The sequence below is a fragment of the Amblyraja radiata genome, chromosome 12 (genome assembly GCF_010909765.2).
Source record: "Amblyraja radiata isolate CabotCenter1 chromosome 12, sAmbRad1.1.pri, whole genome shotgun sequence".
In the NCBI taxonomy this organism is placed as follows: Eukaryota; Metazoa; Chordata; class Chondrichthyes; order Rajiformes; family Rajidae; genus Amblyraja; species Amblyraja radiata.
In genome coordinates, this window is record NC_045967.1 from 52,161,620 (window position 1) to 52,173,925 (window position 12,306).

Genomic DNA, 12,306 nt, shown 5'->3' on the forward strand with positions numbered 1-12,306 from the left:
AAAGAGGAGTTCATCAGCAGAGGAGGAATCCAAAGGGCGGCACGGTGGCGCCAGCGCCAGGAGGCCTGGGTTCGATCCTGACTACGGGTGCTGTCCGTACGGAGTTTGCACGTTCTCTCCGTGACCTGCGTGGCTTTTCACCAGGAGCTCCGGTTTCCCTCCCGCACTCTAAAGACGTGCAGGTTTGTACGTTAATTGGTTTCGTAAATTGTAAATTGTCCCTAGTGTGTGTAGGATCGTGTTTGTGTGCGGCAGGGGTTCCCAACCCTTTTCGTCCCGTTTACCCCTGGCAACTTTAATAGCACGTAACAATGTTATTTCACTTATTTATGAACAACTAATGATGAGCAGATACCCACCGGTAGACCAGAACCAAACACAGTCAGTCAATGAGAAAAAATATGTACAATCCAGCATCAACAAAATTACCCCCTGGGTAGAACAAAACCTATCCCCTGGGGGTAAATTATCCCAGGTTGGGTACCCTTGGTGTATGGGGTGATCGCTGGTCGTGTGGACCCGGTGGGCCCAAGGGGACAGATTCTCTATCTCTAAACTAAAAGCAGTCCAACCTTGTTCTCACCAAAGCCCGGTACAAGCCCGACATGACCCACCAGCTTCTGGGCATCCCTCCATCAAAATTGTACAAAGTGCAGAAGGGGGCTTTGAGAGCCCCAAGCCCACAATTAGGAGCATGGGGAAGTCCTGTACATGTGCCCAAAAGAGTGGACCCCCTCTCAAATTGTCCGCCTACTCACCCTGTTTGCTGTTTACTCACCCCTCCCCGTCGATCTATGAATTACGAGCAGAAATAGTCTCCTTAATTCAGATGCTCCATTCAATACAATCAAGGGCGATCTGACTCCAAACTGCTTAGACCAGCGTTCTCAACCGTGTTACCCTTGCGGAACCCTTGAAATAATTTTCATGTCTCGGGGAAACCCCTACATAAAAATTATCAGATATCTTTATTAATCTCTCTCCTTCTCCTTCATAAACTTAATGTTCACAAGAAAACATAACATATTTTTTTGATAGAAAAAATAACTTACACTTTTCTCAAGTTCAAACTGCTTGTTCAAAATATGAATATGAAATTAAACACAAAAATTACTTTAAAATGCATTTACATATGATTAAAGGTAGACACAAAATGCCTGGAATAACTCGAGGCAGCAGGTGAGGCAGCATCTATGGAGAGAAGGAATGGGTGACATTTCTGGTCGAGACACTTCTTCAGACTGATGTCGGGAGGGGACCTAATTTAAAAAAAAAAATAATAATATTTATCTCGGAACCCCAAGCAACCTCTTGCAGAACCCGAGCGTTCCAGGGAACCCCAGTTGAGTAACGCTGGCTTAGACACTGAATGCTGGAGTAACTCAGCGGGACAGGCAGCATCTCTGAGGGGAAGGACTGGGTGACCCTTCAGGTCGCGACCCTGTTGACCCCGATCAGTCTGAAGAAGGGGCTTGACCCGAAACGTCACCCATTCCTTCTCTCCAGATGTGCTGCCCGAGTTACTCCAGCATTTTGAGTCTATCTTCGGTTGAAGCTAACATCTGCAGTTCCTTCCCACATATACCTCCAAACTGCTTGGTTTTAGTTTAGAGATACAGCACGGAAACAGGCTCTTCGGCCCACCGAGTCCACACCGAGCAGCGATCCCCGCAAATTACACAAACTTTACACTTATGCCAAGCAAATGAACCTACAAACCTGTAGATCTTTGGAGCGTGGGAGGAAACCGAAGATCCCGAAGTAAACCCACGCAGTCACGGGGAGAACGTGCAAACTCTGTACAGACAGCACCCATATTCTGGATCAACCCAGGTCTCTGGCGCTGCAGGTGCTGCAAGGCAGCAACTCCACCGCTGCGCCACCGTGCCGCTGTACATTCGTGTCTTTCCCCACTAACCTCTCACCACCCACGTGCGCATCCATCCAATCCAAGATGGCTCCCGACACAGGCGACTCTTTGTGTGCGGGTCACACAAGTGGATCTACAATCACGCATTGCAATCGCTCCACTCCGTTTAAACCTCTGCTCCAACAGCAGCATTTCATCCTTTATCTGTGATCTGTACACCGTGGATGGCTCGATTGTAGTAAGCACGTATTGTCTTTCCGCTGACTGGTTAGCACGCAACAAAGGCTTTTCACTGTACCTCGGTACACGTGACAATAAGCTGAACTAAACTCTCCCGGTTGCCAAACATTTCAACTCCCCTTCCCATTCCCACACTGACCTTTCTGTCCTAGGCCTCCTCCACTGTCAGAGTGAGGCCAAATGAAAATTGGAGGAACAGCACCTCATATTTTGCTTGGGCAGCTTACAGCCCAGCGGTATGAATATTGACTTCTCCAACTCCAAGTAACCTCTGGCATTCCCTCTCTCTCCATGACTACCCTCGATCATCCTGCTAGTTTCAGTTCGTATCCCTTCGTAATCACCTCTTCCACAGCCAACAATGCACCATTGTGGGCTCCACCTTTCCTTGGTCATCTGTGCCGGCTCTGATACTTTCTGTACCATTTCATACCTCTGGTTCCCCTTTCCCATGGCTCTCAGTCTGAAGAAGGGTCTCGGCCCGAAACGTCACCTCTTCCATTTCTCCAGAGATGCTGCCTGACCCGCTGTGTTATGGGCCTGTCCCACTTGGCGATTTTTTTAGGCAACTGCCGGCGGCTGTCATAGTCGTAGCAGGCCGCCGAATAACCGGCGACGACCTACGACAGCGCCTACGTCAGGAGAAATCAAGCTACGCTCATTGGCGTCAAACCCACTGTTGCCGAAAATTGTTCAACATGTTGAAAATTTATCTGCGACCAGAAAGACGCTACGACTTTTTGCGCGACTGATGAGACAATGCCCGGCGGCAACCAGCGAACATGTGGTGACAAACTAGTCGCCTGTAGTTGCCTAAAAACTTGCCTAAGTGGGACAGGCCCATTATTCCAGCATTCGAACTAAACTAAATATCGCTGGCCCTTCGGGGTGTCGGTCCCACATTGACCGCGACAATCACCTCAGATATTCAATGGAAAACCTGCACAAGCTTAAGATTCCCATTGGAATTAGATCAAGTCATCCTTGATCCCAGTGGACCAGGGATTCAGAGAAGTTAACTCACAACACCTACTCTCCCACTCACTTCAAGCGGTTTTGATGTAGGTTTCCATTTATCATTGTCGCATGTACCAGAGAGCAGGCCTGATCTACCACCCACCCCATCGGGGGAACCATCCGACTATCTTTCATTGGGCTTTGCTGGCTTTACCTTGCACTAAACGTTATTCCCTTATCATATATCTGCACACTGTGAATGGCTCGATTGTAATCATGTATTGTTTTTCCGCTGACTGGTTAGCACGCAACAAATATTTTCACTGTACGTCAGTACCAGTGACAATAAACCAAACTGAAATTGAAATGCGCTGAGGTACAGTGAAATGCTATCCAAACATAGATCCCAACAGTTCAAACTCAAGCACATTCAATAAAAGCAACAGCATAATGACACAGCATTAACAAATGTCAACATTGGAACACAAAGTGCTGGAGCAACTCGGCAAGTCAGGCAGCGTCTCTGGAGAATGTGCATAGGTGTATTTCAGGTCAAGACCCTTCTTTAGACAGGAGCCTCTGAACCTCTTCCTAGGTGTCCAGAACCATAACTGGGGGCAGTGCATGAACAGATCCTTCAGCCCATAATCTGTACAGATTCAGTGGATTCAGTTGTACAGGGTCTTGGTGAGACCACACCTGGAGTATTGCGTACAGTTTTGGTCTCCAAATCTGAGGAAGGACATTATTGCCATAGAGGGAGTGCAGAGAAGGTTCACCAGACTGATTCCTGGATGCCAGGACTGTCTTATGAAGAAAGACTGGATAGACTTGGTTTATACTCTCTAGAATTTAGGAGATTGAGAGGGGATCTTATAGAAACTTACAAAATTCTTAAGGGGTTGGACAGGCTAGATGCAGGAAGATTGCTCCCGATGTTGGGGAAGTCCAGGACAAGGGGTCACAGCTTAAGGATAAGGGGGAAATCCTTTAAAACCGAGATGAGAAGAACTTTTTTCACACAGAGAGTGGTGAATCTCTGGAACTCCCTGCCACAGAGGGTAGTCGAGGCCAGTTCATTGGCTATATTTAAGAGGGAGTTAGATGTGGCCCTGGTGGCTAAGGGGATCAGAGGGTATGGAGAGAAGGCAGGTACGGGATACTGAGTTGGATGATCAGCCATGATCATATTGAATGGCGGTGCAGGCTCGAAGGGCCGAATGGCCTACTCCTGCACCTAATTTCTATGTTTCTATAATGTATGAGATGAACATGATGCCAGCTAAACTAATCGGGTGGCAAGGTGGCGCAGCAGTAGAGTTGCTGCCTTACAGTGCCAGAGACCCGGGTTCGATCCTATCTACGGGTGCTGCACAGAGTTTGTACGTTCTCCCCGTGACCTGCGTGGGTTTTCTCCGAGATCTTTGGTTTCTCCCTCACCTCAAAGGCGTATAACTTTGTAAGTTAATTGGCAGGGTATAAATGTAAAATTGTCCCTAGTGTGTGTGGGGTAGTGTTAATGTGCGGGGATCGCTGGTCGGTGTGGAGTCGGTGGCCTGTTTCCGCACTGTATCTCGAAACTAAACTAACCCTTTCTGCCTTCATATGATCCGTATCCCTCCATTCCCTGCAACTCATGTGCCTATCCAAAAGCCTCTTACACGCTACTAATGTGGTTGCCTCCACCACCATCCCTGGAAGCACATTCCAGGCACTCACCACTCTCTGTGTAAACAGAAACTTTGCACCGAACATCTCCTTTAACCTTTCGCCCAACCCACCCATGGCTATGCTCTCTAGTATGTCATCGTTTCCACCCTGGGGAGACATTCTGACTGTGTACACTATCAATCCTCTCTATTTTATAAACCTCTATCAGGTCTCCCCTCAGTCTCTGACACTCCAATGAAAACAAGCCAAGTTCGTCCGACCTCTCCTTATAGCCTTTGCAGGTCCACCACCGGTTATCCGGTACACTTGGTTCCGGAGTCTTTCAGGATCATGCGTTTTGCCGGACCAACAGAGGTCACGGCCTCCGAGGGGAGTCCAACGGTGCTGGAACGTTCCACCTAGGCCGTCGAGGGGCCGAGATGCACTCTGGTAACTTTGTCCGGATGAAAGGAGGTGCCGGGCCACCAGTTGCCGGAAAATCGGTGGTGAACCTGTAAACATGGACAATAGGTGCAGGAGTAGGCCATTCGGCCCTTCGAGCCAGCACCGCCATTCAATATGATCATGGCTGATCATCCCCAATCAGTACCCCATTCCTGCTTTTTCCCTTATATCCCTTGATTTCGTTTTGGCCAGCCAGAGCTGAATCAAACTCTCTTGAAAACATCCAGTGAATTGGCCTCGGATAGACACAAAAAGCTGGAATAACTCAGTGGGACAGGCAGCCATTCCTTCTCCCTGGAGAGAAGGAAGGTGACGTTTCGGGTCGAGACCCTTCTTTATACTGGTGAGGGATAAGGGAAACAAGAGGTCTTCTGTGGCAGGGAATTCCACAGATTCACAACTCTCTGGGTGAAAAGGTTTGTCCTCATCTCAGTCCTAAATGGCCTACCCCTCATTCTTAAACTGTGACCCCTGGTTCTGGACTCCCCCAACATGGGAAGCATTTCCCCCTGCATCTAGCCTGTACTTCTATATCCATTCCAGGTGATTATCGCATTACACTGGGCTCAATCCTACAGGCAATTTTCATATCATAATCCGATCCTGGCAATAAATACAACGCGATCCCATTGCGCCCATGATACTGGGCAGCACAGCGTCACAGCCAGTAAACACCCTGCCCCGCAGCGCCTGAGATCCGGGTTCGATCCTGGTTCGGCAGCTGTCTGTGTGGAGTTTGTCCTTTTCACCCTATAACTGGGGGGGGGGTGTGGAGGTTCTTTGAGCGCTCCAGTTTCCACCCACCTCCCAAATAGGTGCGGCTTGTAGTCTAAACTTAAATTGCCGGTAAATTGGGAGCAGTGTGGGGGTGAATGCAGGATGAATGGGATTAGGAGGGATGAGATAGACCAGCCGTGATTGAGTGGCGGAGTAGACTTGATGGGCCGAATGGCATAATTCAATTCTGCTCCCATCACTCACGAACGGATGATTGCGATGGCCGGCACCGACTGGATGGGCCGAACACCCGTGTTGTTTCACGTTGGTTTCAACGCGGCGTCTCTCTGAAATCCCGCTGCAATTTCAACGCGGGTTCAAGACTCGAGTTGCGGACTTTTTTTTTAAACTGCATTCGTTTTTAATTTAAAATAATTAATAATAATAACCCCAGTCGCTGACTCTGCCGCTAGAGCAAAGGTCAGTCATTGCTTTTCCCTGAGCCACACGTATTCTTCCTTACCTGCGACTCTGCTCCGTCCCTTCCCCCGGCTACATGGCAGGGGCTCCAGAACAAAGAACCGGCGCCAACAACACAGGGAACATCAAGATAATATGCCTCCCACTCTAAAACCCCAGCCAACCTGCCACTTGCCAGCGACTAACACGCCAGCCAACCTTGGGCTTGGAGCCTACCTGTGGAACCTCTCTGGAAGGTGGGAGGGAATTAGCACACGAAGCCAGCCAGCCAACCTCGGACAAAGTCGAGAAGCAGGAACAAGAAATGCTCTCGCCCAGATACAGACACACACAGTCCTCTCCTCTTCTCTCCAGCAAGATCACAGCATTCCTGGTAAGTGCATCTTCTCCAGTCGCGATCTCTTCTCTCACCTCCGCGGGTAAATTCACAGTTAAAACTAAACTGCACCCTCTCTCTCGCTTCACCTTAGTCCTCTTTGGTGAAGGGAGTGGGGAGAGAGAGTGAGTGAGTGAAGGGGGAATAAGGAGAGGAACTGACGTTTCGGTAGGCGGGCAGAGACTAGCGCTGGGAACCTGTTCGTCAACCAGGCAACCCTGGAGTATTGATTGAAAGATATGTTTTTAAAAAAAAGTATCGATAATCATGGAAACTGGCCATTGTTAGCTGTGGGCTAGGCGAAAACGAGTTATAGACAATGAGACTCAACAAGACGACTTTGAAGCTTGTGGGGTGGGGGAGGGATGGAGAGAGAAGGGGGGATGGAGAGAGGTGGGGGGGGGGGGGGTGCAAGGGTTACTTGAAGTTAGAGAAATCAATATTCATCACCACTGGACAGACACAAAATGCTGGAGCAATTCTCTGGGGAGAAGGAATGGGTGACATTTCCGGTCGAGACCCTTCTTCAGACTGAGAGTCAGGGGAAAGGGAAACAAGAGATATAGACCAGACTGATTCCTGGGATGTCAGGACTTTCATATGAAGAAAGACTGGATAGACTCGGTTTGTACTCACTAGAATTTAGAAGATTGAGGGGGGATCTTATAGAAACTTACAAAATTCTTAAGGGGTTGGACAGGCTAGATGCAGGAGGATTGTCCCCGATGTTGGGGAAGTCCAGAACAAGGGGTCACAGTTTAAGGATAAGGGGGAAATCTTTTAGGACCGAGATGAGAAAAACATTTTTTACACAGAGAGTGGTGAATCTCTGGAATTCTCTGCCACAGAAGGTAGTTGAGGCCAGTTCATTGGCTATATTTAAGAGGGAGTTAGATGTGGCCCTTGTGGCTAAAGGGATCAGGGGGTTATGGAGAGAAGGCAGGTACAGGATACTGAGTTGGATGATCAGCCATGATCATATTGAATGGCGGTGCAGGCTCGAGGGCCGAATGGCCTACTCCTGCACCTATTTTCTATGTTTCTATGACAGTGATGTAGAGAGAAATAGAACAGACGAATGAAAGATATGCACAAAAAAGTAATGATGATAAAGGAACCAGGCCATTGTTAGCTGTTGGCTGGGTGAAAACGAGTTATAGACAACGAGACTCAACAAGACGATTTTGAAACTGGTACGACTTGGGTGGGGGAGGGATGGAGAGAGGAGGAGATGCAAGTGTTACTTGAAGTTAGATAAATCAAAATTCATACTGCCAGGTTGTGAGCTGCATTCATTTGTTGCTTGCCTTACAGCGCATGAGGCCAGGGTTCGATCTCGATTACGGGTGCTGTCTGTACGGAGTTTGTACGTTCTCCCCGTGACTGCGTGGGTTTTCTCCAAGATCTTCGGTTTCCTAATCTGAGGAAGGACATTCTTGCCATAGAGGGAGTACAGAGAAGGTTCACCAGACTGATTCTTGGGATGTCAGGACTTTCATATGAAGAAAGACTGGATAGACTCGGCTTGTACTCGCTAGAATTTAGAAGGTTGAGGGGGGATCTTATGGAAACTTACAAAATTCTTAAGGGGTTAGACAGGCTAGACGCAGGAAGATTGTTCCCGATGTTGGGGAAGTCCAGAACAGGGGGTCACAGTTTAAGGATAAAGGGGAAATCTTTTAAGACTGAGATGAAAAAAACATTTTTTTCACAGAGAGTGGTGAATCTCTGGAATTCTCTGCCACAGAAGGTAGTTGAGGCCAGTTCATTGGCTATATTTAAGAGGGAGTTAGATGTGGCCCTTGTGGCTAAAGGGATCAGGGGGTATGGAGAGAAGGCAGGCACAGGATACTGAGTTGGATGATCAGCCATGATCATATTGAATGGCGGTGCAGGCCCGAAGGGCCGAATGGCCTACTCCTGCACCTATTTTCTATGTTTCTATGTTTCCTCTCATACTCCAAAGATGTACATGTTTGTCGGTTAATTGGCTTGGTATAAATTGTCCCTCGTGTGTGTGTAGGGTAGGATTAAAATGCGGGGATCGAATTTAAGTCTGGTCAGAATCTGGGACTTCAGTAATTCAGCTATGAGATGTGGCTGCTCCTCCCAACCCAACACAATAGACACAAAGTGTTGGAGTAACTCGTAGTGTAGGAAGGAACTGTAGATGCTGGTTTCCAAGTTCTAGCAGCAGAATTAGGCCATTCGGCCCATCAAGTCTACTCTGCAATTCAATCATGGCTGATCTATCTTTCCCTCTCAACCCCATTCAGCAGGACACATCTCAACCCCGTTTATGCAAAGCGAACTTCACTTTGCAGTTGCCAATGTGACACTATTGACTATTGGCCATTTCCTGTTTCTCACTGTGCTCAAGTAGGAGACCTGGGACTCCATAATCAGGCCCTTTTTGGGATTTACTTTAGAAGGGCTTTAGAACCTGGACTGTAATTTCTTGATTAGTACGGGTGTCAGGGGTTATGGGGAGAAGTCAGGAGAATGGTGTTAGGCGGGGGAGATAGATCAGCCATGCTTGGATGGCGGAGTAGACTAGATGGGTCGAATGGCCTAATTCTTCTCCTATCGCATGAACTTATAAGTGAGTAGCATTTTACCAAGGAGTTTGAGATGTTCCTCCCAGTTCTCATCTGCATCAACACTGTGAAGTAAACACTAGGTTCGGGTAACACAAAAATGCTGGAGAAACTCAGCGGGTGCAGCAGCATCTATGGAGCGAAGGAAATAGGCAACGTTTCGGCACGAAACGTTGCCTATTCCCTTCGCTCCATAGATGCTGCTGCACCCGCTGAGTTTCTCCAGCATTTTTGTGTACCTTCGATTTTCCAGCATCTGCAGTTCCTTCTTAAACACTAGGTTCGGGTAACCCTGGCCCTAACCCCAATGCATGGGTTGTGGAGAATTCCCAAACCCCTCCAGTAATGTCTGGTGGAAAATCAAGGGCAAGATATGCAACCCCTGGAGTAGACGTGTCCAGGTGGGCTGCTACGCCTGCACGTTCTAATCCACCATGTGTCGTGAGATGCCTGTAGGTGTTGTTAGTTTACACTGGGCACGTACACCCTGTTAAGATGTATAAACAGTAGAAACAGCGGAGAGGATGTTTCCACTGGTGGGAGAGTCTAGGACTAGAGGTCATAGCCTCAGAATTAAAGGACGCTCTTTTAGGAAGGAGATGAGGAGGAATTTCTTTAGTCAGAGGGTGGTGAATCTGTGGAATTCATTGCCACAGAAGGCTGTGGAGGTCAAGTCAGTGGATATTTTTAAGGCAGAGATAGATAGATTCTTGATTAGTAGGGGTGTCAGGGGTTAAAACCCTGTCCCACGGTACGAGTTCATTCCAAGATCCCTCCCGAGTTTGCCCTGATTCGAACTCGGAGATTTACGGTAATGGCCACTCGTCAGTACCCGGGGCTCTCGTGGACATTTTTTACCATGTTGAAAAATCTTCACGAGTCTTCCCGTGCTTACCTGCCGTTAGCGAGTCTTCCTGAGTACCTGCCGTTAGCGCTAAGAGACGTCCCCGAGCTCCGACGTACCCGCTACGTTCATTCTCTGTGCTTACCACGAGTTTGATTTTTTTTTTTAAACTCGGGAGAGCTCTTGGAATGAACTCGTACCGTGGGACAGGGCTATTATGGGGAGAAGACAGGAGAATGAGGTTAGGTGGGGGATATAGATCAGCCACGATTGAATGGCGGAGTAGACTTGATGGGCCGAATGGCCTAGTTCTACTGCTGTCACTTATGACCTTATGAACAAAGAACTGCACTGCCAGTTTACAGTTTACACAGTTTAGTTTATTGTCACATGTACCGAGGTACAGTGAAAAGCTTTTGTTGCAGAAAGACAAAACATGATTACAATCGAGCCATTTACAGTGTACAGATACACAATAAGGGAATAATATTTAGTAAAGTAAGTAATGTTGCTGTAGGAGTAGAGATATAAGAGTGTGGAGCGACTGTAATGTGTGATTGTGCGGTAGAACTGCTTCTGTGGCTCACATGCAAACAGTCACCGATGTTGGGCACCATATTGCCAATTAAGACACAAAGAGACACAACGTGCTGGAGTAACTCAGCAGATCAGGCAGCCTCTCTGGAGAACATGGACAGGTGACGTTTTAGCTGGAGACCCTTCTTCAGACTCAGTCCAACACACTCAGTCCCAGCCTCAAGATAGACACCAAATGCTGGAGTAACTCAGCGGGACAGGCAGCATCTCTGGATAGAAGGAATGGGTGACGTTTTGGGCCGAGGCCCTTCTTCGGACTGAGTCCTTTTCTCCAGGGATGCTGCCTGTCCCGCTGAGTTCCTCCAGCATTTTGTGTCTATCTTCGGTGTAAATCAGCATCTGCAGTTCCTTCCTACACCCAGCCTCAAACATTTCTCCCTTCAAAATGTATCATGGACTGCTGGTCATTTCCTCTGTCTATACTTGGGCGGGCTGTAGTCTTGTCTGAGACTCAAGGATGTGGTAAACAGGACGCATCTGTTCCATTGTTCCCTCATCCAACCTTAATTTAGCAACCTGTGCCCCGAAAAGGTCAAGTAACCAGTTCTGTCCGAGATTGCAAGGAATGGCAGAGTTGTGGATGCAGCCCAGTCCGTCACACAGACAATAACCCCCTCCCTCCCCTCCCTGCCCCTACCCCACCAATCCACTCCATCTACACTTCACTCTACCTTGGGAAAGCAGCCATTACACTCACGGGCCACGTTCACACCAGTCATTGCCTCTTCTCCCCTCTCCCGTCTGAAATTACTGAAAGTACCACCAGATTCAGGAACAACTTCTTCCCTGCTGTTATCAGACTACTGAATGGTCCTCTGAAAAAGTAGGGTGTATTCCCGATCTCCCAACCCACCTCATTGCGCTTTTTAAAAACCCGCACTTTCCCTGTAATTAACGTTTCTCTGGAACTGAAATGCTATTACGCTATAAAACTGCACCCTGGTATTTTCTCCCATTGTTCTTGTGTATTGTCATTGGCATCGTGTGGGAAGAAACCAACAACCACGTCTAGACCAGTTACACCAGGGACAATTTACAGAAGCCAATCCACCTACAAACCCGCACGCCTTTGGGATGTGGGAGGAAACCGGAGCACTGGAAGAAAACCCACGCAGGTCGCGGGGAGAATGTACAAACTCCGTACAGACAGCACCCGTAGACGGGATCGAACCGCTGTGGGGAGGCAAATCTACCGCTGCGCCACCGTGCCGCCCACATCTGACTCCACCACCAATGCTGGCAGCGTGCCCCAAGTTCACACCTAACTTAAAACACATCAGCAAAGGCATGCTCCCATAATCTCATATGACATATGGAAGATCCTAGTTGCGGATGGACTTGTTCTTAAATGCAGAAGATATGTGGGAACAAGTGACAACCAAGTGTGTCACAATGGTCAGGGACATCAAGGGTTCGAAATAACATCTGAGCACATGGATAAAACCACTGACGTCTTAAGATGGTGGCTTAATGTGGATGAGGATGTCATTATCACTGTACACCTTCACTCAGT

General features: G+C 48.2%; 1 protein-coding gene across 2 annotated transcripts in view; it reads right to left on the reverse strand.

Moving 5' to 3' along the window:
* LOC116979198 (ligand of Numb protein X 2-like) overlaps nucleotides 1-12,306 on the reverse strand; it is an 87,622-nt gene that overhangs the window by 67,733 nt on the left and 7,583 nt on the right. Inside the window, exon 2 of one of the 2 annotated variants that reach the window (XM_033030760.1) lies at nucleotides 6,596-6,828. The gene's annotated coding sequence lies outside the window, so the exon portion shown is untranslated. Of the gene's footprint in view, nucleotides 1-6,595; nucleotides 6,904-12,306 lie in introns of those variants that run through there. The other variant, XM_033030759.1, reaches the window with a different exon arrangement.